The sequence below is a fragment of the Sus scrofa genome, chromosome 18, assembly GCF_054392235.1.
Source record: "Sus scrofa isolate SSC_HxYL_T2T_F1_AM1 chromosome 18, Sscrofa_HxYL_maternal_Yorkshire_Landrace_v2.0, whole genome shotgun sequence".
Taxonomy (NCBI): Eukaryota; Metazoa; Chordata; class Mammalia; order Artiodactyla; family Suidae; genus Sus; species Sus scrofa.
In genome coordinates, this window is record NC_139400.1 from 44,122,438 (window position 1) to 44,147,806 (window position 25,369).

At 38.1% G+C, this 25,369-nt stretch overlaps 1 long non-coding RNA gene across 1 annotated transcript in view; it reads right to left on the reverse strand.

Annotated features, from left to right (window-relative positions):
- Positions 1-12,162: 12,162 nt before the first annotated feature.
- LOC102167929 (uncharacterized) overlaps positions 12,163-25,369 on the reverse strand; it is an 87,559-nt gene continuing 74,352 nt past the window's right edge. The window contains exon 3 of the long non-coding RNA XR_309057.4: positions 12,163-13,970. This is a non-coding gene — a long non-coding RNA (uncharacterized LOC102167929). The remainder of the gene's footprint in view (positions 13,971-25,369) is intronic.

Sequence of the window (25,369 nt, forward strand, 5' to 3'; positions counted from 1 at the left end):
TGGGGCATCTGTGTCCATGGGTTCTTCTTGCTTCTGGATTATCCTCAAATGGAGGGAGTGTTTATATTTACACTACCATCACCCAGATAGGAAAGTCTGATCACTTATCACTTGTTATTATATATATATAAAATTATAAGTCTAGGAAAATTGGAGGTCAACAAAAGTGATTACATAAAGCCATTATCATCTAGTTTTATCTCCTAAAATCCCTTCTTGTTTTACATTGCTAGGAGTTCCAGAAACTGCTTTGGTTGGGCAGGACAAATCAGCTCTCCCCTCAGAAGCCTTAAGACTCATCTGTGTCCAGGCCTGTGGGCCTTTCTTTTAACACAGGCGTTGATGAAGGAAATTTTCTAATAAGCATAACTCCCTCCTAGGAGAATTCTGATAGTAGCTATTAAGAGAGTACTTATTTTAAAATTCCAACAGTTACTGTAAGATGTGAATGAAATTCACTGTCAGAAAACCATCCTTTAACAGAACATATGAGAGACTGTATCTTAAGCAAAATTGAAGGATCTGAAATTCTTCTTCTTCTTTTTTTTTTTTTTTTGTTTTTTTTGTTTTTGTTTTTTAGGGCCACTCGTGGCATATGGAAGTTTCCAGGCTGGGGTCAAATCAGAGCTACAGCTGCTGGCCTGGGCCATAGGCATAGCAATGTGGAATCTGAGCTGTGTCTTCTGCGACTACACCACAGCTCACGGCAACACAGGATCACTGACCCAGTGAGTGAGGCCAGGGATGGAATCCACAACCCCAGGGATACGAGTTAGATGTGTTTGCTGCACCACAACGGGAACTCCCAGAAATTCCTTTTCTTTTTTTTAAACCAAGTAAGACCCTTTCTTCACCTGTATTTCTTCCTCTCTCCTACTACTCCATTTCTCAATCCTCATTATTTTCCTCAGAAAGTGTTTAAAAGAGTTTAAGTCTCAGGTAAGGAAAGGTAAAATTATCTATGCTGTGATAGGTCCTATAGATATTTTTTTAGGGGCATACCCCCAGCATATGGAAATTCCCAGGCTAGTGGTGGTCAAATTGGAGCTGCAGCTGCCAGCCTACACCAGAGCCACAGCCATGCTGGATCTGAGACGTGTCTGCGACCTATACCACAGCTCTCAGCAACACCAGATCCTTGACCCACTGAGCAAGGCCAGGGATCAAACCCTCATCTCATGGATCCTAGTTGGTTCATTAACCACTGACCCATGAAGGGAACTCCAGGTCCTATAGATATTTAAAAAAACAAAAACAAAAACAAAACAGTTTTATACCCAAAGAATGAAGCTCTGGTAGAACTAGTGCTTGGTACTTGAGAGGCAAGGTGCCATTCTTCCATAGAATCTAAATACATGAGTATATGACCAATTCTCCTCTCTGTAGATGTAAAAAACACAACGAATCTCAAGCAGCTCTTCATTAGAATCATGTATAAGCCAGATTTACTCAGTCATCACATAAAAATATACATAAATCATATAAAAAGGATTATTGCTGTGCCTTTCTGTAGATAATTGAGATGATATGTCCCTTAACTAAAATATCAAATAAAAAATACCTAAAACAAAAAGCTAGTGGCTTCCCTAAACGTTAACAGCCAAAGGTAGCTCAGCTGAATTTACAGTTAGCATTTTTTATAGAGATAAATATGCTTTTGTACTTAAGACTATATACTAGTTTTAGAGCTGGACTATGGTCTATAGTCTGAAGTCTGGCATTAGCAGTGAGTTTGGTCTCATGTTATTACATGTTTAAAATGTAATTGTGATTACTTAATGTGAATGATCTATATGAAGGTTACATAAACTCTGTTTCTCAATTAAACAAAGGTTTCAGATTTAGTGACAGAATTTCTCTTGAAGGTAAAATCAAACTCAGCACCAGGCCACAGAGACAGAACTTAGAGGTCACGTCCTAAGGCTATTCTTCTGGAAATGTATAAATCCCCATCCAATTTATTACTACATTCCATAAAAAACTTCTAGACTTTTCCTTTTACATGAGTTAAATTTGCAGCCTTAAAATCTCCTTTAAGATCCAAATTCTAATGCTACAAACCCCTTAAAATTTAGTGGCAGATATATTAATAATCAAATTTGCTGTCTATGTTCCCAAAGCTGACCTCATCTGTCTGTAAAAACATTGTACTTTATAGGTCATTTTCAGCTGCACTCTCACCTCAGTAGAAATTGATCTTTCTCTCCGTCTTCATCGTAAACTCTTCACCCTTATTTTATGGCATAAACCACATCACTTTACATGTATGCCAGTCTTTTGACTGTTGGAGGCTCAGACCCTTGCTCTAGGCTTCCTGCATTCTGTTCTGCCTACCAGCACCTCTACAGTTCTCTCCCTCTCTTGTCAACTGTCTACCACATAGGCTCAGCCAGTGGAATATAGATAGTGAAGGGCTGGATCTTCAGAAAAGGGGAAAAGACAGGGTATTTCCCCCTCCTATGCTCTGCCTCAGGAATGGGTGCTGGTCCCACAGTAGCAGCTGCATCTTCTCTGGGGTAACATTAGTAGTCAAACACCTTCTTCCTCCCTCCATGATTCAGCACCCTCCTGGGTATAACCCCAATCAAATTCTCCTACTTTCTAGGCTTTGGCATCCCCATCAATACATGAGTCTCTGAGTACATGTTCCTGAATTCTGAATAAATAGAAATCCCTCAAAGATGAATGCTCCACATTAACATCAATCGTTGATAGGTATACTGTTGTGTGATGAGAAAGGTATTTTATAACTGTGGTCTTCCTCTCCCAAACCTACAACCTCAGTCCAATCGTGAGAAAAACATCATCTAAAACCACATTGGAGGACATTCTTCAAAATAACTTGACCCGTACTCTTTCAGATGAATGTTCAAAATATTTTCTATAAATATCTGTATCTCTAATATCCTGTAGTATCTGCTCTTCTATTCCTTAAAAAGAGTGAGACTAGGTAGTGAAGGCTTTATTGTAATGAACATTAGAATATGCATTAAAGATACTTTGCTTAATATCTTATAGCCTTATTTATTTATACCTTACTAATTGTTACATAGTATGTTCATATCTATGTGACATACATAATTCATATCTATATATGTTTTGGGATAGGAATACCTTGTTTCTGCTTTTAAGTGCAAAACAGAATAGCTTGAGTAGTTCAATTCTCTCATACCAAAAGTACAATCCAATAATATAAAATAAAATTTTTAAATGAAAATAATACATTTTTAAATTCTATCTATCTTGTTTCCCCAAATTTAATTTCCTTCTAAATTACAAACTATTCAAAATACAACTGCATGTCTTGTTTCTATGTCTCTGCTCCCCACACATTTCTTAACTTTTAAAACCTAAGATGGAAGCCCTGTCTTTTATAACCTAATCTTGGAAGTGACATCATATCACTTCTGCCCTACGCTACTGGTCACAGAGTCCAGCCCTGCTACAATGTGAGAGGGGACTCCAGGAGGCAGGGATTATTTGGGACTATCTTGGAAGCTGGCTTCTCCAGGACAATTGACTGTTAATATCAGACACTTTCTTCTCCATAACTAACTCCTAGGCACCCTGCATATATTTGGAGTAACTTAATGAATATTTGTTCTACGGCTGGAAATAGAAGGATAATTTTTTCGATGAAACAGGGGCTGGGGAAGGAAGGGAAAACAGGAAGATACGGTTTGGCGTCTTTGGTTAATTTAGACTCTTGGACTGAGTGTGAGGCACTATGATTGAAGGGGCCCAGACTAAAACCCGAAGCATCCATTTAAAGAACATGCCATTTCAAGAGAAGGTAAGGCCTGGAATATGAAAGAATTCCTGCAGACTTTGTGAAACTCTGTACAAAAGTGCACTAAGGTACAAGTGACAAAGCACAGCAGAAGTTTGATCAAGAACTGACTCTCACCTAGTAGAACCAGGACCACTCTGGCCCCTGAGCTTCTGGGGTTAGACTGCTTGGCATTTCTGTATGATTCCCCTTTTAGGGACTCCCAGATATCATTCCCACAGTGATGTCCAGCTAAGTTCCTGCTTGGTCAGGAGAGGAAGCAGTAAGACACCACGACAAGGACATAACGGCAAATGTGAATTGATTGTGTAGACTCAGGTAGATAAGGCCAGTCTATTCCAATTTCTATTTTAGGATTCTCACTGTTTAAAAATTCCAGATATGTATACAGTTGACCCAAGTATATTTCTTTAGTCTCCTCCCCAGAGTAGCACATTCAAAAGCCTACTGGTTGTTTGGCCCTACTTCCTGTCATCCCCTCAAACACATGAAAAGAATCAACATGTCCTCCTCTCTCCAATATTTCTCTATTAATGGTACTATCATCCTCCTGATCAAATTTAAACTTTGAACCCATTATGATCCCTGTCTACCCAAACTCGCCTGTAAGGGCGATGCTGGTAGTTTAACAGAGACTGTGTCTCAAACTGTCTAAAACCATAAGGAAATTATTATTTTGTGTAACGGCAAATCCAGGGGCAGACTGTAGGAAAAGGAAAAAGAGTGAAGATCTAATCCACAGCCTGATGATATTAATAGGAGTGTGCTAGTGTTTCATCCTAAGTCTAGTAAGTCTAATTTTCTTTGTGGTCAAAAGGTGATGTGAAAATTAAAACAGTGCCCCTTGTTCCAGCAGGAGGAAGAAACCACGTTCCCACTGAACATAAATCCTTCTCTTCCATCTGACTGAGTTCATTTCATTCACAAGCCTGCCTATGGTATCAAAAGATTGCCAGGTGATAGATACGCATTACCTAATAGTTACTTAAACTAACAAGAATCCATTCCAGGAGGAAGGCAGGTAGAGTCATAGTCCCTTGAGCGATGTTTGAGACATCTGGGATACCTAAATGAGGTCAGGTTTCTGTCATGAAGAAGCTGGTAATGGAGGCCAAATCACACAGTGACCAAGTGACCAACAGGATGACATATAGATTGTCCACACTGACTCTTTAAAACACAATTCTGATCAGGTCTTTACGTTGTTTTTTTTTTTTTTTTTTCATAAATAAAAGTTAAATACCTTTACACCAAATTCATATTGTCCTATAATTTGGTCCCAACACAGCCTTAAAACATGAACATTCCTTATACTCCAGCCAGAACAGGCCATTCACCATTCTCCATGTGCTCTGCTCTATCTCATGTTCTGGACTTTGTGGGCTTTAATGTTTCCACCTGGAATTTCAATCAGCTAAACTATTGCTTCTACTTCTAGGACAACTGTTCCCCAAGGTAGTTAGATATTATAATCACTTGGAGGAGAATTTTAAAATTACTCATGCCTGGGCTCCTTTTCTAGCACATCTGATATAATTGGTCTAGGGGAAGGCACAGACATTGCTTTTTGTTTTTTAAACCTTTTTAGGTGATTCTAATGTTCAGCCAGGATTGAGGACTAATTGTTCCAGAATAATGACTCCTTCTGTCATACCCACAGCAGAAGGTAAACCTCTCCGGCTCTTGAACTTCCACAGCATTTTTCATTTCTCTCTTACTAACTTCTACTGTGGTTACATGTGTGCCTGACTCCTCACCTCTCCCAGACTGTAAGCTCTTTGGGACAAAGTCTGTGCCATATTACCTACCACAGCGCCTAACATAAAATCAATAATAATCGATTCATGAAAACATAACATATATAAGCTTTGGGATGGTAACACTTAGAATAAAATATACTTTTCAAAAATATAATAAAGATGTACATTTTGTATCAGGCACTAGTTTTACCAGACTGTCAGGAATTTAAAATTGTTGATCACCGTCTTTGGGACCCTGCCAATGATAAAGAAGGATGGAAGCCTAACTATGATACATAAAAATGAAGTCTTGCTAAACTGTTCTCAACATTTTATAAGATCTGCATGTCCAAAAGGACTTTTAACACTTGAAACTACTGGAACCAATTAGCCTCAGTAACATATATTGATCTAGACTTAATTCTGGAAAAAAAAATGCAATGATTCTTAAAGGAACACAATGCATTGAATAACTACTCTGTGCTCAGTTCTTTGCTGAGCTCTTTTCAAACACTATCTCATTTAATTCTCAGAACAATCTTATGAGGGAGGTACTATCATTGTTCAGTTTACACAAATTAAAGAGTAAAAAAATTTGCCTAGTTACACAGCTGGCAAAAGTCAGAATTGAGATTCAAACCCAAATCTGTCTGATTCCAAGCCCTAAAGCCTGCCTGCATGACTAGAGTATGTTGCTGAATATACAGAATTCTTCATGTAAAATGTAAGCTCTTTCCAGACAACTTGTCATTCATTTTTTTCAAAATAACCCACTTTAGTAAAACAAATTATTTCTATTATAAATGACTTCTTAAATCAAAAACTTGATATCCAATAACTTTAGAATCCAGAAAAAATGATGCGAATGTGAGAATCATTGAAGGATGGGGCCTTCAAGAATCTTCTATCAAAAGAGTAATACTCAGAAAAGACCTGACAGATAGAAACAACCTATCCATCTTAATATTGGTAATTCTACTTAAGGTTAGTTTGCCCCAGTAAAGTTCTCGAGTTTCAAATGAGGGAAAGTTTATTGAACTTTCATTTAATATATATTTGAAATAAAAATAACTCGGGTTCAGGTGATAGCTCTATGCCACCAAAAAACAAAAACCTTTTTACATAAAAACCTTGTTATATGAGATTCATGAACTCCATTCTCTTCGGTAACCGCCAGCATATTTAGATAATTGATCATGTGGGCTGCCCTTGGGTTCCTACTGACTGTCAATTAAGTTTGTTCTTAATGTCACTGCATGGAAATCGCTATAAGCAAAGACAGATGACACTGCTGCTTCAGGGTGATAGGATTTGAAAAACATCAAGACAAATGCTTCTGGCAACTCACAGCCTAATATTCAGATGTAAATTCCACTTTACATCAACAGTGTAATATTTATCTTTGACAGTCTTGATTGCCTACTAGGAAGTCCTTTTTATGGATTAGGTTGAATAAAATGCTGTTTTAAAGTGTTTTTAAATTAAAATTCTCATAATTAAGAATGGCTCAATTACTTGATTACTTCATTGAAGTCTTGTGGAAGTTTTTTTGGCTGGTCTTTGCTTTTGTTTCTTAGGAAAGTTAACTTATTTGGAAGAAGCAGAATCATAGTGAAAGCCATATTATGTGTATTTGGATTTAAGGATGCTGAAGTAGTGGTCACTTATTATTTTATTGAGTTGCTGCCTTGTTAATAGATGTATCAGTCATGACTCTTCCTATTTCAAATGACTGAATCCCCAAGTGAACCAGCTAAAGTGGACAATGGGAAATTTGTTTATTGGCTCATAGAACCCATCTGCTGAAAAAGGAATTAGATTGCCCCGACTTGGGTCACCTGCCCATTGCTTGGAGCAATCACATGGGCACGAGCTGAAAAATTCTGTTTGACACCCCCTCCCTCAAAGGTAATGACCACCACAAGAGCTAGGGAATTCATTTCTGTAGTCAGAAGAGGGAGAGACCTAGATAAATACAAATAAGAGATATTTTATAGAATGAAGATGACTTGGGCAGTGCAAAAAAAATCTTATCATATTACTGTTTATGATAATAATAATCACTAATATTAATAATAAGGTTTTTGGGGTTTTTTTTTGGTAACCATACTGAATTGAGTTGAATCATCCACAGGTTTACTCTTCCCCACTTTCAAGGTGCATTAATTGTAGGTGAGCTTAAAAGGAACGCATGATCTTTACTACTCTCTTTATATAATTTATATCCAACATCACCACGGGCCTAATTAGAATTGTTTTCCAACCAACAGGGCAAAACTACCATCTTAATGACATCATAATGGTAACTTTTCCATCCATGAGGTGCCACATTAAAAATTTAAAGATATTCTTTGTACAGATTGCAGCCAGGCTGCATGTGAAACTACTGCTTAGGCAAGTACACATGTTTGGGATAATTACGCAGTTTCCCCTGTTTATTTACGAAGTGTCACATTAAAGTTTAAACCAAGATTTATCATTGAATATAGATACACATGCACAGCAAACAGCAGTTGCCTCTTCCGTCAGGTTGTTGAGTGTTAAATTCAGCTCTCAAAACCAGCTGTTTGGTATTTAAAGACAAAGCTAACCAAATTAAACATCACAGACTTGAAATGAATATAACTCACACTGGCTAAGAGCTTGAGGAGAGAAAATCCATTGAATAGTTAATAGAAGAATCATATAAGTTATTCATACTAAAATATGGGGTTTATTTTCACTGTATTTCTATATTCTAGCATTTCCAATCTGATTCTTCCAATGTGAACTTTCTGTGCATCTGGATTCTGCAGTACTTCTCGAGTTCACTGACAGTTCATGAATTACGTGCAAATGAAAAGTTAAAAAAATTCAAAATTGAGATCCTTAAGATGCCAAAATATTCTATTTCATCCTTCAATAAATCTGTCAAATCTTCTGTTTTTTGTTCTTAGAACATGGAATACGTACAAAATTCAGCTTGGCTCATTAAAGAATGAAGCTGGAAAGAGGAGGGAGGTATCTGGGTGGGACTTCAAGGATGGGAGACAAGTCCTGTTATTCCTAATCCACTAGAGGGATGCTCTGCAAATGCAGTTAATCATGTAAGCTCTTGATGCAAGGCAACAGAGTTCTCAGGATTGGCCCAGGAATGTGCTATCAAAGTGTGAATCTGAATGTAACAGCTGCAACCTGCCTTCGATGCTCCAGACACCTTTCCTCAACTGCTTACTTCTTTCAGCAAGTATATACTGAGTATGTACAAAGTGCCAAAAGGATTTGGTGGTGAGGAAAACAGACACTCATGATGCTGAGAGTCTAGCAGAGGCACCATAGGTAAATCCAAATAGTCACACAAATGGAAATGGTCTGAAAGAAAACAAAACAGGATACTGGAGGAGCAGCGCACAAAAGCAGCTGGGGGTAGGGTGATCCTATAGGGAAACCTTCTCTAAGGAAGTGACTCAAGTTGAGAACCAAAGAATGAAGAAGGATTCCCAAGGCAGAAGTGGAAAAGACATGAACGACCATGTTTATGATAAACCTTCTGGTAAAAAAAAAGAGGTAAAATCAATTTAATAATATTTTATTTAACACAGTATATCAAAAAAGCATTTCAATCCATAATGAATATTAAATATTTTTGAGATATCTTATGTTTTCTTTTCGTACTAATTTGTCAAAGTGTAATCACACAAGAAGGACACTATGAGGCCTTCCTGAGGCAGGCCCTTCCCCCATGTCCTCTGCTTTACCTCCTCTCTGAAGTACCTAGATAATGGTATTTAACGCATATTTCCTGAGTTGTTTTACAGATGCTAAAGCCATCAACAAAAGTAGGAAATTAACTACTTGATGATCAAGAGCACATAGCCCCCAGACCTGTTGGGCCTAAAGGTTGATAAGATTAACCCTCACCAATCAACTAATCAGAGAATTATGCACAAGCTGATCAATATGCTGGACAACCCATTCCCCTTCCTCACCCAGCTTTTAAAATGCTTTACAATTTTGGTTTGGGGAATTTGGGCTTTTCGGGGGGCACGGCCCACCCATCTTCTTGCATGGCCTGTAATAAAACCTTTCTCTGCTCCAAAGTCTGACGTTTCAGTTTGTTTGGCCTCAATGTACATAGAGCACATGAACTTTGCTAACAAAAGTGCATTTTACGGGACATACCAGTTCAGATGAGCCACAGTCCAGCCTCATGTGATAGTGGCTACCATCTCGAACACAGCTCTTGATAAAAAATGAAACAAAACATAATTCTAACCTGTGCTAAGCGCTCAGGAGATCACAGCTAGAGTACAAGGTAAGGAAAGCTAATATAAGTTGGAGAGACAGACAAGGTTTCTTTGAAGAAATAACATTTAAGATGAAATCTAAAGTATGGCTAGGCATTAAGCTGGCAGAGTAGGCAAAGTGTTTTCCCTGAAGAGGGAACAACAGGTGCAAAAGCTCTAAGACAGGAAAGAGAACAGTGCATTAGAGAAATGAGAGAGCGCTGGCCAGGCAGGGGTGCACCAGATGAGGGAAGATCTTGGGGGACCTCAGGGGGTCACCACAGAGATTTAGATCATATACAACATTCAGCTGGTAGCCAGAAAAGGGATTTTAGCAAGTTAACACTGCCTTCAGGTACCCTCTCTCCATCCATCCTTGACACACTGAAACCATGGGTAATTAATTATTAGCCAAATCCATACCCTGTCTTCACTAATCAAGGTTGTTTTGCAACTTAACATGTCCTCCCAGTGGTGTAGCCTAAACAAGGAAATGTTCACCAGAGTTTTTTCCAAGAACTTGAAGTCAGCTGTGCCTAGTTCAAGCCGAGCTAGTTAAGACTCGACAGGACCACTGACCCTCCAACTAGGCATGTGCGAGGGTCCACTCTGTGATCATTTGATATCAGAAGGCCCAAAACGCCACCCTTACGTCTTCCTAACCACTTCCATTTTGCACATACAGAGTCTGCCGCTTAGTTACACCCATGCAGAACAAGGATTACCATGTTTTTCCAATTACCTTTCTCCACGCTCCCCATGATCTCCAGGCCTCAGCCCACCCTGCTTTATCTCATAAATACCCTGAGCCCTTTGCTTTTGGGGGAGGAAGCTCTAAGACTTATTTTCCTGTCTCCTTGCTTGACTGCCTTGTGAATGAATCCTCTCTTTGCTGTAACCCTCGATGTCTCGGGGTTTTGGCTTGCCATGAATCAGGCAAAACGTACCTGGTTTGGTAACAACACCAGCTCCACAAGAGAATCAGGTCTCTCTCCCCTGTCTTCCCATTCACAGGGTAGATCAGAGCAAGGGCAACTGGCTCAGTGATGGGTTAATATCTGTCTTCGTCACTCATCTCAAACTTGCTTGAGAAAAGAACGGTATTCTTTACTTCGATTCTCCAGCATCAGGCACAAGGGCGGACACAAAATAGGTATTTAACACATTTTTTTAAGATAGGAAAGAAAGGAGAATAAGAGGTTTGGATAGAAGGCCTAGAGAATAAAGTAGAGAGAGTCCAGGCGAGTGGCAACATTGAAAGGGAGGCCCTGGGAAGTGCCTAGGTGTGGGGTGCTGTTCACGAGAGAGCTCCTCCCTCACTCTGTGCAGAGCAGAGGGTTCACAAAGTTCACCAGTGGAGCAGGCCTTTGGAAGTCTGCAGCTGAAGAGGGCTGGACAAGGAAACTGTCCAATTCCTTTCTCAGCACTCCTTTTCAAACAGTCATGCAGTCTGAGCCTAAAAGGTCAGGAGTAAAAGCAGGTTCCCTTTTGGTGAACATTCAGATGCCCAGGGCCCACCACAATCACTCAGATACTGGTTCCGACTCCATTCACTGCCTATCTTTCTGCTTTAGTCAAGATAAGCACAACTGAGGTAGCAGCTGCATACAATTAACAATGACACCAGCTGGAATGAACGGGAGAAGATTTGGGTTAATAATAAGGACACACATACGAAGTTTCTCTTTGTCTCTTGTTTCCTTCCCTTCTTCCCTCTATTTTTTCCTTATCTTTCTGATAGTCAAAGGAGATAAGAATGCATCTAAAGGAAAAAAACAGCAGCAAGTTTCTCTCTGTATGATTACCTAGAACAGATACATTTGACCAATTCCTGTACACAACCAGCTAATTCTTGATTCTTTAACAACCTTTTAAATACTTAGTGATATGGACCATATATGTTTCATCTATTCAGATTAAACAGGACTTGGTTCCAAGAATTTGATTTTCTTTATGTGTGAAGCAACCTTGATGAAAATCATAAAGTATGGTTGACCTAGTTCGAAGGACCGGGCGTTGACCTACTATTTTGAAACATGGTCTCCTTCCACAAGCAGAATTATTTTTTTCTGAATATAATATGCAATAAAGCATCATAGTATATATAATTAATACATGATGTCACTACTGAATTAACTCCCAAGGGCATAGTAAGATTTACAATTAGAGCTTCATTTTAATAATGAAGCTCAGAGGCTAGAGAAGCTAAAAGGATTAGATCATTTGATTTTTTTTTTTAAATTTAAACAATGAATGTTTTGAAACGATGACAACCTCATCTCTATACTGTCCCTTTCCATCATGACTGGCTAGACTATAACATTTAAGCAGCATTTTTGCTGACTGTATGTAACAATTTGTTTCCTTCTTTTATGTGTCTAATTTTTCATTACTGTGCCAGTCTCACTTTTTAAATTTAATATGCAATTTCAAAGCAGAAATCAACTCTAGCTTCTGTATTAATTATGGGAATTATCCAATTTCTTTTAAAGCATTGACAGGGCCTGCAATCTACTAAATCTTTAGATGAGCCCCGATCAACTTTGATTGTAATGAAAGGCTGTGGTTTTCCCTGGGTAACTAATTAGCTTTACTCAGATAGCCACCTTTTGTCCGTGAAAGTAAAAACAAAAAGAAATGTGTGTGAACCCATCTAAGGGCAGGGTGATAGCTTCCTGTAAATACATTATTTTCTGAGTTCTGTTAATGGAATATTAGATGAGTTTCAAGTATATCCCTTTGAAAGTTTATTTTCTCCATCCTTTTAAAAATACTTTGAATCTAAATTCTGACATGAACTATATTAGCTGAATTGCACTCTTCATTCTTATCAGTTTCTTTTCTTTCTTTTTTTTTGTCTTTTTTCTTTTTAGGGCCATACCCACGGCATATGGAGGCTCCTGGGCTAGGGGTCAAATCAGAGCTGTAGCTGCCAGCCTGCGCCACAGCAACGTGGGATCAGTTGCTATGCTACAGCTCATGGCAACGCTGGATCCTTAACCCACTGAGCAGGGCCAGGGATCAAACCCGTGTCTTCATGGACACTACTTGAGTTTGTTAACGACTAAGCCATGAGGGGAACGCCCCATTTTCATTTTTTAAAATATCAGTGCTAAAAATAACCTAATATGTACTACTTAAGAACAAAGAGAAGTGTCCAGGGCAGTCAGCAGTGTGTTCAGCATCCTCTCATATTACCAAACATAGAATATCATTGTTTTATCTACTGGCAACCCTCTTCACCCAGCACCTATTTGTCTTTCACCCAAAAAAGAAAAAAAAAAAATACTCTATTTACTTGTACTTCTGTTGACATAGCAGTCTAATGGAAAGTGGGTGGAAAATGTATGTTTTCACAAATGTGTCTGAATGCAAGCTGCCTGCCCACCCCTTCCCTGTGACTGTTTTGCTAGCAGCAACTGCTTCTATGCCAGTGCTATTCATGGAGGGAAACTTGAACATCAACACTTATCGCAAGGAGTCTTCAAGTGACTAAGGATTATTTTAAAGGACTAGCAGAACTTGAAATATAATCTAACCCAAACTTCTTGAATCATACTTAAACCAGTGCAAATGAGAAATTATTCTCTGATACAAATTGGCAAATAGGACACTGTCTCTTCTAGCAACTTATTCTGATTTGTAATGGCAAAAATGCATGTTCAAGCAATTCTTCTCTGTTTCCTATTCCAAAACGTCATATCTTAATGTAAACTCAGGTTCCACTCCCGACCTGTGTGTGAAATAAAAACAACCAGCCATTATTCTCTGCAAAACAGCGCTTACATATTTGAAGTGAACACTTAAATTCAACCCAGCCCTCTCTTCTGCACCTAGAATGCTAACAGATTCCATGACTTTTATTAGCCAGTGATTTTTCTCTATAAAGAGTAAATGTCCCTCTTTAATTTTAAAGGGGAGACACTGTCTCATTATCTTTGGGGCAGTATTCAAAATACTGAAAGGGTTACTATAAGACTCTTGTCAAATTCTTGGCATTTTCCTCCCCAGGTCTTGGGCTTTCTTTGAAGTTAGAAACCTGGTAGCTTCGTTTCCATCTCACAGACAAGTATGGTTATCCTGGGTCTCTTCCTCATGCGGCCGTTTGAGAATGAGATGCAGACAGGATAGTCTCCTTAGCCTGATTTCCCCAGCTTTCCTTTCATGGAACAGGACCTGAAAGACAGAGAAGAGGAACACAGAACATTTTTTAGGTCAATAAATATGCATTCCACATAATGATATTTCTCCCAATCACAAAAAGATGTGCCCATTTTTTTTTTCCCCCTAAAGGAGAGAAAAACCAGCAGCTTTCCAAAAGTTATTTCAATCTCCAACTTCTGGCCACTGCAGCTGTTACCACTATGTAAATCCGTCGCATTTCCCTCACAGCTGAAGTTGGCTTTGGCCATCTCCATTGTTTAGGCTTTCCTCTGTAAACCTTTCAGCTGCTTTGTGTAAAAGCTTGTCTCTTTTTCCACTAGCTACTTTATTTTGAACAATACTGAAATGTAACTCAAAACTGGAGTAAACTATTAGTTGCCTGTTCAACTGCCATTTGCTGCTTCCTCAAAAGATGCTGACTCCCTTCTTTGGTGACAAAACTTGCACAACTATTTAGATACCCAGAGATCTAAGGGGTTTGTAAGCCCTTCTCCAGAGACAGAAAATGAATGTTGATTATGGCCACATCCTAGGTCTTCTGGCCTCCTCTCTGATGACTGGTGTGGGCACAGGCACATGACACATCTCTAACCAATGAAGGGAAGTCCTTGTGGGGATTTCTTGGATAGGTTTCCTGCCCTGGTTTATTAAGAGAGAGACAGAGAGAAAGAAAGAGAGAAATTAGTAAACTGAATCTGCCCTTCTGCCTCTTGGCAGAATTACATGCTGGTGTCATCTTGATGGACACTCACCAAATTTAACATGCTAGTGATCAGAGCAGAAAGAGAGAAAGAAGTCCTTGATGACATCATTACATTGCTGAATTAACTGATCCCTGAAATGGCCCCATATTTCGTTACGTAGTATAATAATAAATTTTCTGTTTCAGGTATTCCATTACTTGTAGCCTAAGGCTCCCTAGTTTATTAAAAGGCTTTCTTTGCTTTAATAAAAGACAGATTCAAACTGAACAGAAATAGTGATAAATATGATGGTACTGTATTCCAGTGTGTGATTTAAAGGAAGATTTCTAGAGTACCACAAGTGTCCCAGGTATCTAGGCACCGTCTCCCGTTCCACCTTCACAAGGGCCTTCTGAGATGGGTATTTAACACACAGGGAAACTGGGCGGTGAAGAGACTGAATAATTTGACTGAAACAACACAGCTTGGAAGTGAAGGAGCTGGGATTCCAAGACTGCCTGACAGCCTGGGCTTCTCTCGCACACTATTTACTTCCAGATAAACTACAGATTTTCTTGATGGACATAAAAAGGCCATAATAGTAATGAAAACATTCATTTCCACAGGCCAATATTTCAACAAAGACCAAACAAGTGCCTGAATATTACGCAATAGTCTGTATCTGGCATATTCTTCTCCTTTAGAAGTTTACAGTAAAAGCAGAAGTGTCCCATAGATGTCAGTCCCACAACATCCCATTCTATGTGCCCAAAGCTGCCTGCCACTCACAAACACTCTGTTCTCAAGCTGGGTGCTCCCACTTGGTTGTAGCACCTAAGAACTATGGTGACTGTTGGCAGGAAGCTTTGGATCCCACAGTGAAGCTCCAAGCCAGTCCAAAGGCTTTTGAGTATATTTTCTCAACTCCCAATAGTCACAAGATGCCTACTTCAATATTTTTAAACATTTCTGAGACTCACAAAGCAAAGGATCCATTTCCTGAAACTAGAAAATAAAATATCAATGAAAGACAATATTTAAGATCAATTAAAATTCTGACAATGTTTGAATGATAAGATTGAAATGCCTCTCAGCTCATCTGTTAAACAGAAATGTGCTCTCCAAAGACACACACATGATCGTTGTTTAAGGATACTGAAATAATTCTTTGATGCACTTGCAAAAATTGTGTGGAAAGCTAATACCAAGAAGGAGATTAAATTTTATGCATATATCAACGGGAAATTAATAGAACATAGGATACATGTTTCTACTTCCAGGATGTATTCTTGGAAATTTATTATGCAGGTTATTAATTCAGAAGGACCTCATGAGATATTGAGAACTGGGCTTTATATAGAGTATCTCATTGCAAATGCAAAACAGTCCTATGAAGTATTATTGGTATTGTTGATCTTCACCTACAGATGCTAAATTTGAGTTGGTGATTTTTTTAACTTGGCTGTTATGGGATGAATGTTTGTATCCCCTCCAAAATTGACTTGTTGAAACTATAACTTCTAATGTGATGGAATTTAGAGAGAGAACATTTGGGAGATAATTAGATTTAGATAGATTATGAGGGTGCAGCCCTCATGATGAAATTAGTGCCCTTATAAGAAGGGGAAGACAGTTATTTCTTTCTACAAAAACACTGAGGAAATGTCATAATAAGAACATAGTGAGAAGATCACTGTCTACAAGCCAGGAAATGGGTCCTTATCAGGAACCAAATCTGTGTGCATCTGGATCTTCATCTTCTCAACTTCCAGAACTGTGACAAACAAATGTCTCACATTTGTTGAAGCCACACAGTCTACGGTATTTTGTTTTAGCAGCCCAAGCAGACTAAGACATTGCTCAACTTTTTAAAGAAAATTAATAGCCAGGCTCTTTGACAGCAGATACATACCTTTTCAGAGGTATCACAGTGCTTTATAATCTACAAATAGTATTGGTAATCATAATTACTAAGCAATGGCATCTGAATGTCACTGGCCAATGCGATATCTTTATGGACTGAATGGAGAAATAAAAAATAGTGACTGAAAAATAGTGCTGTTGTTAGATCCTTAGTTGACAAAATACTCTTAATCAAAGTTTCCAATAGTGACAGTTTGTCGCTGTCAGTTGGAATTTTTGCTCTCATATTATAAGGAATTTGAGGACAGGACCTATTTAATATACCAACATGTGCTGGTTATTAAATACTTGCTGCCAAGTGCTGTTCTAAGTGGTTTACATGTATGAGTATCAGAGCAGTTAATCCTCACAACAACCCTAGAAAATTTAAAATTAGTAGTTAAATTAATAATTCCTATTATTTTCACCATTTGATAGGTGAGGACACCAAGGCACAAAAATAGTACCTAGGAGCTAGATAAACTGGAGAGTGGCAGGGCTGGGCTTACATGCAGTCAGCCTGGCTCCACAGCCCACAGCCTTAACCACCACCCTGCCTTGACCCTGTCTCATTCACTGGTGAATTCGCAGTTAGCCCAGAGCCTGTCCACTTTCACTAAGTCTTCATTAAGTAAATACCTAATAGCTGTTAGGTAGATACCAAAATTGGTTACATAAATGCATTATACATTAAAATAAAGTATCCAGAAAATGGGACTAAAATCTTATCATTTAGGAACAAAGGAAGAAACCAATGAATGTGTGAAGGCTGCAGGCAGGAAGGCTCTGTAGGGGTGGAAAGACTGTAAAAGGAGAGGAAGTACTCTCATTCCTGCATTTAGTGTTACTTCCCAAGAGACTGATCTACCAATATTATCACTGGATTTTATTATTTTTAAGTGTCAGAATTTGGTTCTTTTTTAAAGATCACAGAATCCATGTTCTTAAAGCATTTCCAATATGAAAGTATAAACAGTGTCACCTATCCCTCCAACCTCCTGGGATCCTCTGATTTTAGTACCAGGTTCCCAGGGGCCTCAGAACTTCAGGCTATATGTGGCTAGTCCATTGGGATTCTAGTACCTTCTTACCCTGTTCAGCTCCTTCAGGGACTTTTTAGAGGCACTGCCTCTGGGAAGCTCCTTTGCTCAGGCTGGTGGTTCTGAACCACAACAGTTTTAATTCCTCTCCCTGTCCTAGAGGTGGCTTGTACTGGGCCTGAATCTGGCTTGTCTACCTGCCTCAAAGGAGTCCACCTGTCAGACCCAAGTCTAGGCTCTTATTTGTTTGCAGGAGAAGAGGAGTAATCAGGGACAAAAGTGGAGTTCTAGGAGTGGGAGGAAATACTGGGAGAATGAATGATTAAAAACTAGAGCCAGAGAAGGGAAAGGGACAGGGACCAGAGAGAGAGAGAGAGAAAATAAGATGAAATGAAACTGTTAAATTATATTGGATATAATGGAAGTACAGTAATAAAAATATCATATTAGGTAATTAAAAATAGCATGTTGTGAAGGAATGCATAGAAACCTGCTACTAAGGGAAAGAAACTGGACCACACACATAAAAGGTGTTATCATCTCTTAGGAAAGGACACAGATCTTATTACTTCAGACAGCAGAAGAAATTGCCAAGAAGAAAATTTTAGACTACAGTAAGGAAAATTTCCTACAAATACTCCTATCTAAAAGTTAAGGGGATGACTCTATGACAGTGAATTTTCTATAACCTGAGATAACTGGCCAAACTGGGTAACAGCTTCTTAGGAATCCTATACTGATAAAGGCCTCCTAGACTCCTTAAATCAAAGGTCCACTATTCCTTCCTCCAGCCCCAGCTGTAAAGACACATTTCTTTCTTTCTTTTTTGGCCACATCCATGGAATGTGGGAGCTCCCCTGGGCAGAGACTGAACCAGTGCTACAGTGGTAACAACACTGGATCCTTAACTCATTGAGACACCAGGAAACTCCTGTAAAGACTACATGTCTGAAATTTCCCATATCAAGAGAACTTTAAGATGAAAAACCTAAAACCTTAATGGGATAATTAATGTTTGAATAACTAAGGTCGGGAAAGAGAATCTTAAAATATTTTAAACATTTGCTGAAACTAAGACAGTAATGACCTCCGCACACAGCAAATAAAGAGGTTATCAGTAACTTTTACATAACTTAAATAGTAATAATTGGTCCTGAGATGCAATTTTGATACCATCCTTTACTTAGGATCTTCTATTTATTCATTATCAAAGAAATCCTTAAAATCAACTGCACTTTGCTGTATAAACTGTAAAACAAATAATTTTGCCTACCATCCAGTTGTGCAAAGATTAAGTCACTGGCCACTGAAGTCCCTGACCTATAGTATACCCTGAAAGGAATTCAGGACAAAGAACAGAATAAGGCACTTTGTGTTTTGGGAAAAGAGGCAGAATAGGCCCTTAGATTATATTTTAGGAGACAAAATTTTATGAACAGAAATTCTTTTTTTTTAACAATTTTTTTCTACTGTACAACTTTGTGACCCAGTTACACATACATGTACATATTCTATTTTTACACATTATCATGTTCCATCTTAAGCAACTAGACATAGTTCCCAGTGCTACACAGCAGGATCTCATTGCTAATCAATTCCAAAGGCAATAGTTTGTATCTATTAATCCCAAGCTCCCCAACCAATCCACTCCCTCCCCCTCCACCTTGGCAACCACAAGTCTATTCTCCAAGTCCATGATTTACTTTTCTGTGGAAAGGTTCATTTGTGTCATATATTAAATTGCAGATATAAGGGATATCATATGGCATTTGTCTTTCTCTTTCTTACTTCACTCAGGATGAGAGTCTCTAGTTCCATCCATGTTGCTGCAAATGGCATTCTTTTGTTCTTTTTTATGGCTGAGTAGTATTCCATTGTGTTATATACCACATCTTCCTAATACAATTGTCTGTCGACGGGCATTTGGGTTGTTTCCATGTCTTGGCTATTGTGAATAGAGCTACGATGGACATGTGGGTGCATGTGTCTTTTTTAGGGAAAGTTTTGTCTGAATATATGCCCAAGAGTGGGGTTGCTGGGTCATATGGCAGTTCTATGTATAGATTTCTAAGGTTTCTCCATACTGATATCCATAGTTGTTATACCAGCTTACATTCCCACCAACAGTGCAGGAGGGTTCCCTTTTCTCCACACCCTCTCCAGCATTTGTATTTATGGATGTATTAATGATGGCCTTTCTGACTGGTGTGAGGTGGTATCTCATGGTAGTTTTGATTTGCATTTCTCTAATAATCAGTTATGCTGAGTATTTTCTCATGTGCTTGTTGGCCATCTGTACATCTTCCTTGGAAAAATGTCTATTCAGGTCTTTTGCCCATTTTTCAATTGGGTCATGGGCTTTTTTGCTATTGACTTGTGTGAATTGCTTGTATATTCTAGAGATTAGGCCCTTTTCAGTTGCATCATTTGAAACTATTTTCTCCCATTCTGTAAGTTGTCTTTTTGTTTTCTTTTTGGTTTCCTTTGCTGTGCAAAAGCTTGTCAGTTTGACTAGGTCCCATGGGTTTATTTTTGCTCTTATTTCTGTTGCCTGGGAAGACTGACCTGAGAAAATATTCGTAACATTGATGTCGGAGAATGTTTTGCCTATGTTCTCTTTCAGGAGTTTGATAGTATCTTGTCTTACGTTTAAGTCTTTAAGCCATTTTGAGTTTATTTTGGTGCATGGTATGAAGGTGGGTTCTAGTTTTATTGATTTGCATGCAGCTGTCCAGGTTTCCCAGCAATGCTTGCTGAAAAGACTCTTTCCTATTTTATGTCCTTGCCTCTTTTGTTAAAGATTAATTTACCATAGGAGTCTGAGTTTATTTCTGCATTCTCTATCCATTTCATTGGTCTGTCTGTCTATTTTGGTACCAGTACCACACTGTCTTGATGACTACAGCTTTGTAATATTGCCTGAAGTCTGGGAGAGTTATGCCTCCTGCTTGGTTTTTGTTCTTCAGAATTGCTTTGGCAATTCTGGGTCTTTTGTGGTTCCATATAAATTTTTGGATTGTTTGTTCTAGTTCTGTGAAAAATGTCATGGGCAATTTAACAGGGATTGCATTGAATCTGTAGATTGCTTTGGGTAGTATGGCCATTTTTACAATATTAATTTTTCCCACACAGGAGCACTGAATAACTTTCCATTTCTTTACATCTTCTTTAATTTATTTGATTAATGTTTTATAGTTCTTGGCATATAAGTCCTTTACCTCCTTGGTCAGGTGTCTTCCCAGGTATTTGATTTTTTGGGGTGCATTTTTAAAACGTATTGTGTTTCTGTATTCGTTTTCTAATATCTCATTGTTAGTATACAGAAATGCGACTGATTTCTGAATGTTAATTTTATATCCTCCTACTTTGCTGAATTTGTTGATCAGTTCAAGTAGTTTATGGGTTGAGTCCTTAGGGCTTTCTATATATAGAATCATGTCATGTGCATAGAGTTTTACCTCTTCTCTACCTATTTGGATGCTTTTTATTTCTTTTGTTTGTCTGATTGCTGTGGCTAGGATTTCCAGTACTATGTTGAATAACAGTGGTGAGAGTGGACATACTTGTCTTGTTCCAGGTTTTAGTGGGAAGGCTTTCAGCTTTTCTCCATTAAGTATTATATTTGCTGTAGGTTTGTCATAAATGGCTTTGATTATGGTAGATATGTTCCCTCTATACCCACTTTGGTAAGAGTTTTTATCATGAATGGATGTTGGACTTTGTCAAATGCTTTTTCTACATCTATTGAGATGATCATGTGGCTTTTGACTTTTCTTTTGTTAATGTGGTGTATGACGTTGATGGATTTGCATATGTTGAGCCATCCTTGTGAACCTGGGATGAATCCCACCTGTTCATGGTGTATGATCTTTTTGATATGTTGTTGGATTCAGATGGTGAAAATTTTGTTGAGAATTTTTGTCTATATTCATCAAAGATATTGGCCTATAGTTTTCTTTTTTGGTGGTATCTCTGTCTGGTTTTGGAATTAGGGTGATGGTGGCATCATAGAATGTCTTTGGGAGTGTTCCTTCTTCTTCAGAAAAAGAAAAAGTTTAAGCAGGATGGGTATAAGTTCCTCTTTGAATGTTTGGTAGAATTCACCTGTGAAGCCATCTGGTCCTGGACTTTTATTTATAGGGAGTGTTTTTATGACATATTCAATTTCATTTCTAGTGATCAGTCTGTTCACTTGATCTATTTCTTCTTGGTTCAATTTTGGCAGGCTGTAAGTCTCTAGAAAGTTGTCTGTTTTTTCCAGGTTTTCAAACTTGTTGGCATACAATTGTTCATAGTATTCTCTCATGGTTTTTTGTATTTCTGTAGTATCCATTGTGAACGTCTCCTTTTTCATTTCTGATTTTGTTTATTTGGGTTTTTTCTCTCCTTTTCTTGGTGAGTATAGCCAGAGGTATGTCAATCTTATTTACCTTTTCAAAGAACCAGCTCTTGGTTTTATTGATTTTGTCTATTGTTTTTTGAATCTCTATTTTATCAATTTCCTCTTTGACCTTTATGATTTCCTTCCTTCTGCTGACTTTAGGTTTTGTTTGTTCTTCTTTTTCTAATTCATTTAGGTGTTGGGTTAAGTTGTCGATTTGAGATTTTTCTTCTTTTTTGAGCAAGGCCTGTATTGCTATGAATTTCTCTCTGAGCACTGCTTTTGTGGCATCCCATAGATTTTGAGTGGATGTGTCTTCATTATCATTTGTCTCGAGGTATTTTTTAATTTCCTTCTTGATTTCCTCATTGACACATTGGTTTTTTAGTAGCATGTTGTTTAGTCTCCATATAGTAAGTTTTTTCTCATTTCTTTTCCTGCGGTTGATTTCTAGTTTCATGCCATTGTGGTCAGAGAAGATACTTGAAATAACTCCTATATTCTTAAATTTGTTCAGGTTAGCTTTGTGCCCCAGTATATGATCAATTCTTGAGAATGTTCCAATGTGCACTTGTGAAGAATGTACATTCTGATTTGTTTGGATATAATGTCCTGAAAATGTCAATTAAGTCAACTTTTCTGTTGTGTCCTTTAGGATCTCTATTGCCTTATTGATTTTCTGTCTAGAGGATCTGTCCATTGTTTTGAGTGGGGTGTTAAAGTCTCCTACTATGATTGTTTTCCCATCAGTTTCTCCTTTTATGTCTGTTAGTATTTGTTGGAGGTATCTGGGTGCTCCTATATTAGGGGCATTTATATTGTAATATCCTGTTCTTGAATGGATCCTTTAACCATTAAATAGTGTCCTTGTCTTTCTTTATGGCCTTAGTTTAAAGTCTATTTTGTCTGATGTGAGTATTGCAACTCTTGCTTTACTGTTTTGTCCATTGGCATGAAATATCTTTTCCTATCCCCTCACTTTCAATCTATATGTGTCCTTTTCTCTTAAGTGAGTTTCTTGTAGGCACAGATTGAAGGCTTTTGCTTTTTTATCCAATCTGCCATTCTGTGTCTTTTGATTGGAGCATTTAGTCCATTCATATTTAAGGTGATTATTGATAGACACATATTTAGCGCAATTTTAAACCTTGTTTTCCAGTTGATTCTATGTTTCTCTTTCTTCCCTTCTTTTTTGGGTTGGATGGTTTCAATTTATTTTATGCTTGAGTACTTTTCAGTTTTTGTGAATGTAATGTTTGGTTTTGATTTGTGGTTGCCCTGCTTTTTAAGCACATTAAGCCCTTCCTATATCTGCTTGCTTTTGCCTGATAGTCACATAGGCTCAGACACATCATTAAAATAAAAATAAGAATCTATATTTTCTTACTTTCCTTCCCCACATTCTATGATTTTGATGTCTTTTTTTTTTCTTTTTTTTTAACATCTTCATGTTTAGAACTTGTGCTGGCTTATTTAAGTGATTGATTTCCAATTGTGGTTTCCTTCATCCTAATTCTTCTTTTCTCTTTTCTCTCTCTCTCTCTTTTTTTTAATTTAGAGAAGCCCTTTTAGTATTTCTTTTAGAATGGGTTTAATATTGCTGTATTCTCTTAGCTTTTGTTTGTTGGAGAAATTATTCATTTCCCCTTCTAATTTAAATGATATTCTTGCTGTATAGAGTATTCTGGTTGCAATTTTTTTTTCCTTTCAGCACTTTAAATATATCCTGCCACTCCCTTCTGGCCTGTAGTGTTTCTGTAGAGAAATCAGCTGATAGCCTTATGGGGGTTCCCTTATAATTAATGCTTTGCTTTTCTCTTATTGCCTTTAGAATCCTCTCTTTAACTTTTACCATTTTTATTATAATATGTCTTGGTGTGGGCCTGTTTGAGTTCAACTTGTTTGGGGCCCTCTGTGCTTCCTGTATCTTGATATCAGTATGCTTTAGATTTGGAAAGTTTTCAGCCATAATTTCTTCAAATATATTTTCAATCCCCTTTTCTTCTTCTTTTCCTTCAGAAACCCTATTATGCATAGATTGGCCCACTTTATATATTCCCAGAGGTCTCTTATATTGCTTTCATGTTTTTTCACTTGGTTTTCTGTCTGCTGTCCTGATTGGGTGATTTCCATTATTTTATCTTCCACACTAATTCTTTCCTCTGCATTATTCATTCTGCTCTTTATTGCCTTAAATTCAGTTTGTATCTGTGCAAATGAATTTTCTAGTTTTCTTGACTCCTCCTTAAATTTTCTAGTTCCTTTCTAAAGGAATCTGCATTACTGTTAATATCCTTTCTTAATTCCTTCAGTATTTTCAATACCTCCCTTTTGAACTCAATGTCTGTCAGACTTCAGAGGTCTGCTTCATTGTTGTCTGCTTTATGTAATTTCTCCTGTTCCTTTAACTGGGAATGGTTTCTGTGCTTATTCATCTTGCTTGTGATTTTCTTTTTCTGTGAGTTTGGGGAAGCCAAACTACAGTCCTGTAAGGCTACTTCTATGCAAGAATACCCCTTTGTATTTTGGGGGGGTGGTTACAATTTATTTTTGGTGTGGGAGTTGGAATATTTGCTGTCTCTTTCTTCATTGTGAGCAGGCTGTTGTTCCCAAGATGCTCAGTGTGTTTTCAGGGAGAAGGAGGCAATGGGTAGGGCCAGCAGTCAGTGCCTATCATTGGGCTCTCAATAGCAGCAAGGAGTTTCAGGAAGGTGGAACAGGATACTCCTAGTTGCAGAGCCCTGGGAAGTGGTAATAAGCTCTAGGCAGATCTTCAAGGTGACCAGAGCATTTAACAGTAGCAAGAGCAGGGTGCGTGAGTTCCCTGGGGAGTGAGAGCAACAGATTGTGTTTGATTGTAATGCCCTCCTCTGAGATGATTGGAACTGCAGGTGGTGCCTGTTCGGGGACCCCTATTGGGAGCAGGCCACGGCCATCTCTAGAGTCAGTGATAACTGCAGTGGTTTGCCCCCACCCTATAGACCATACATGAAGCAACATGTCTCACCTTTCCCACATATGAGATGTTGTAAAGGGTGCTCCTAGTTGCAGGATCCTGGGAAGTGACAGAGATCAGGAATGTGGGTACTGCCCGGAACGTTTGGCAGTGGCAATAGCAGGATAGGTTGTGAATATAAATTCTTAAATAATTAAGCAACAAATCTATTCCTCCTGATTTGCAGTAACTTTCTATGGAGATGTATTCTTGATTGCATGTATTGCTTAGTCAAAATCATACAGATAGATAGATAGAAAGATAGATATATAGAAAGGGAGAAAGAAAGAAAGAAGGAAGGAAGGAAGGAAGGAAGGAAGGAAGGAAGGGAGGAAAGAAAGAAAGAAAGAAAGAAAGAAAGAAAGAAAGAAAGAAAGAAAGAAAGAAAGAAAGAAAGAAAGAAAAAAAGA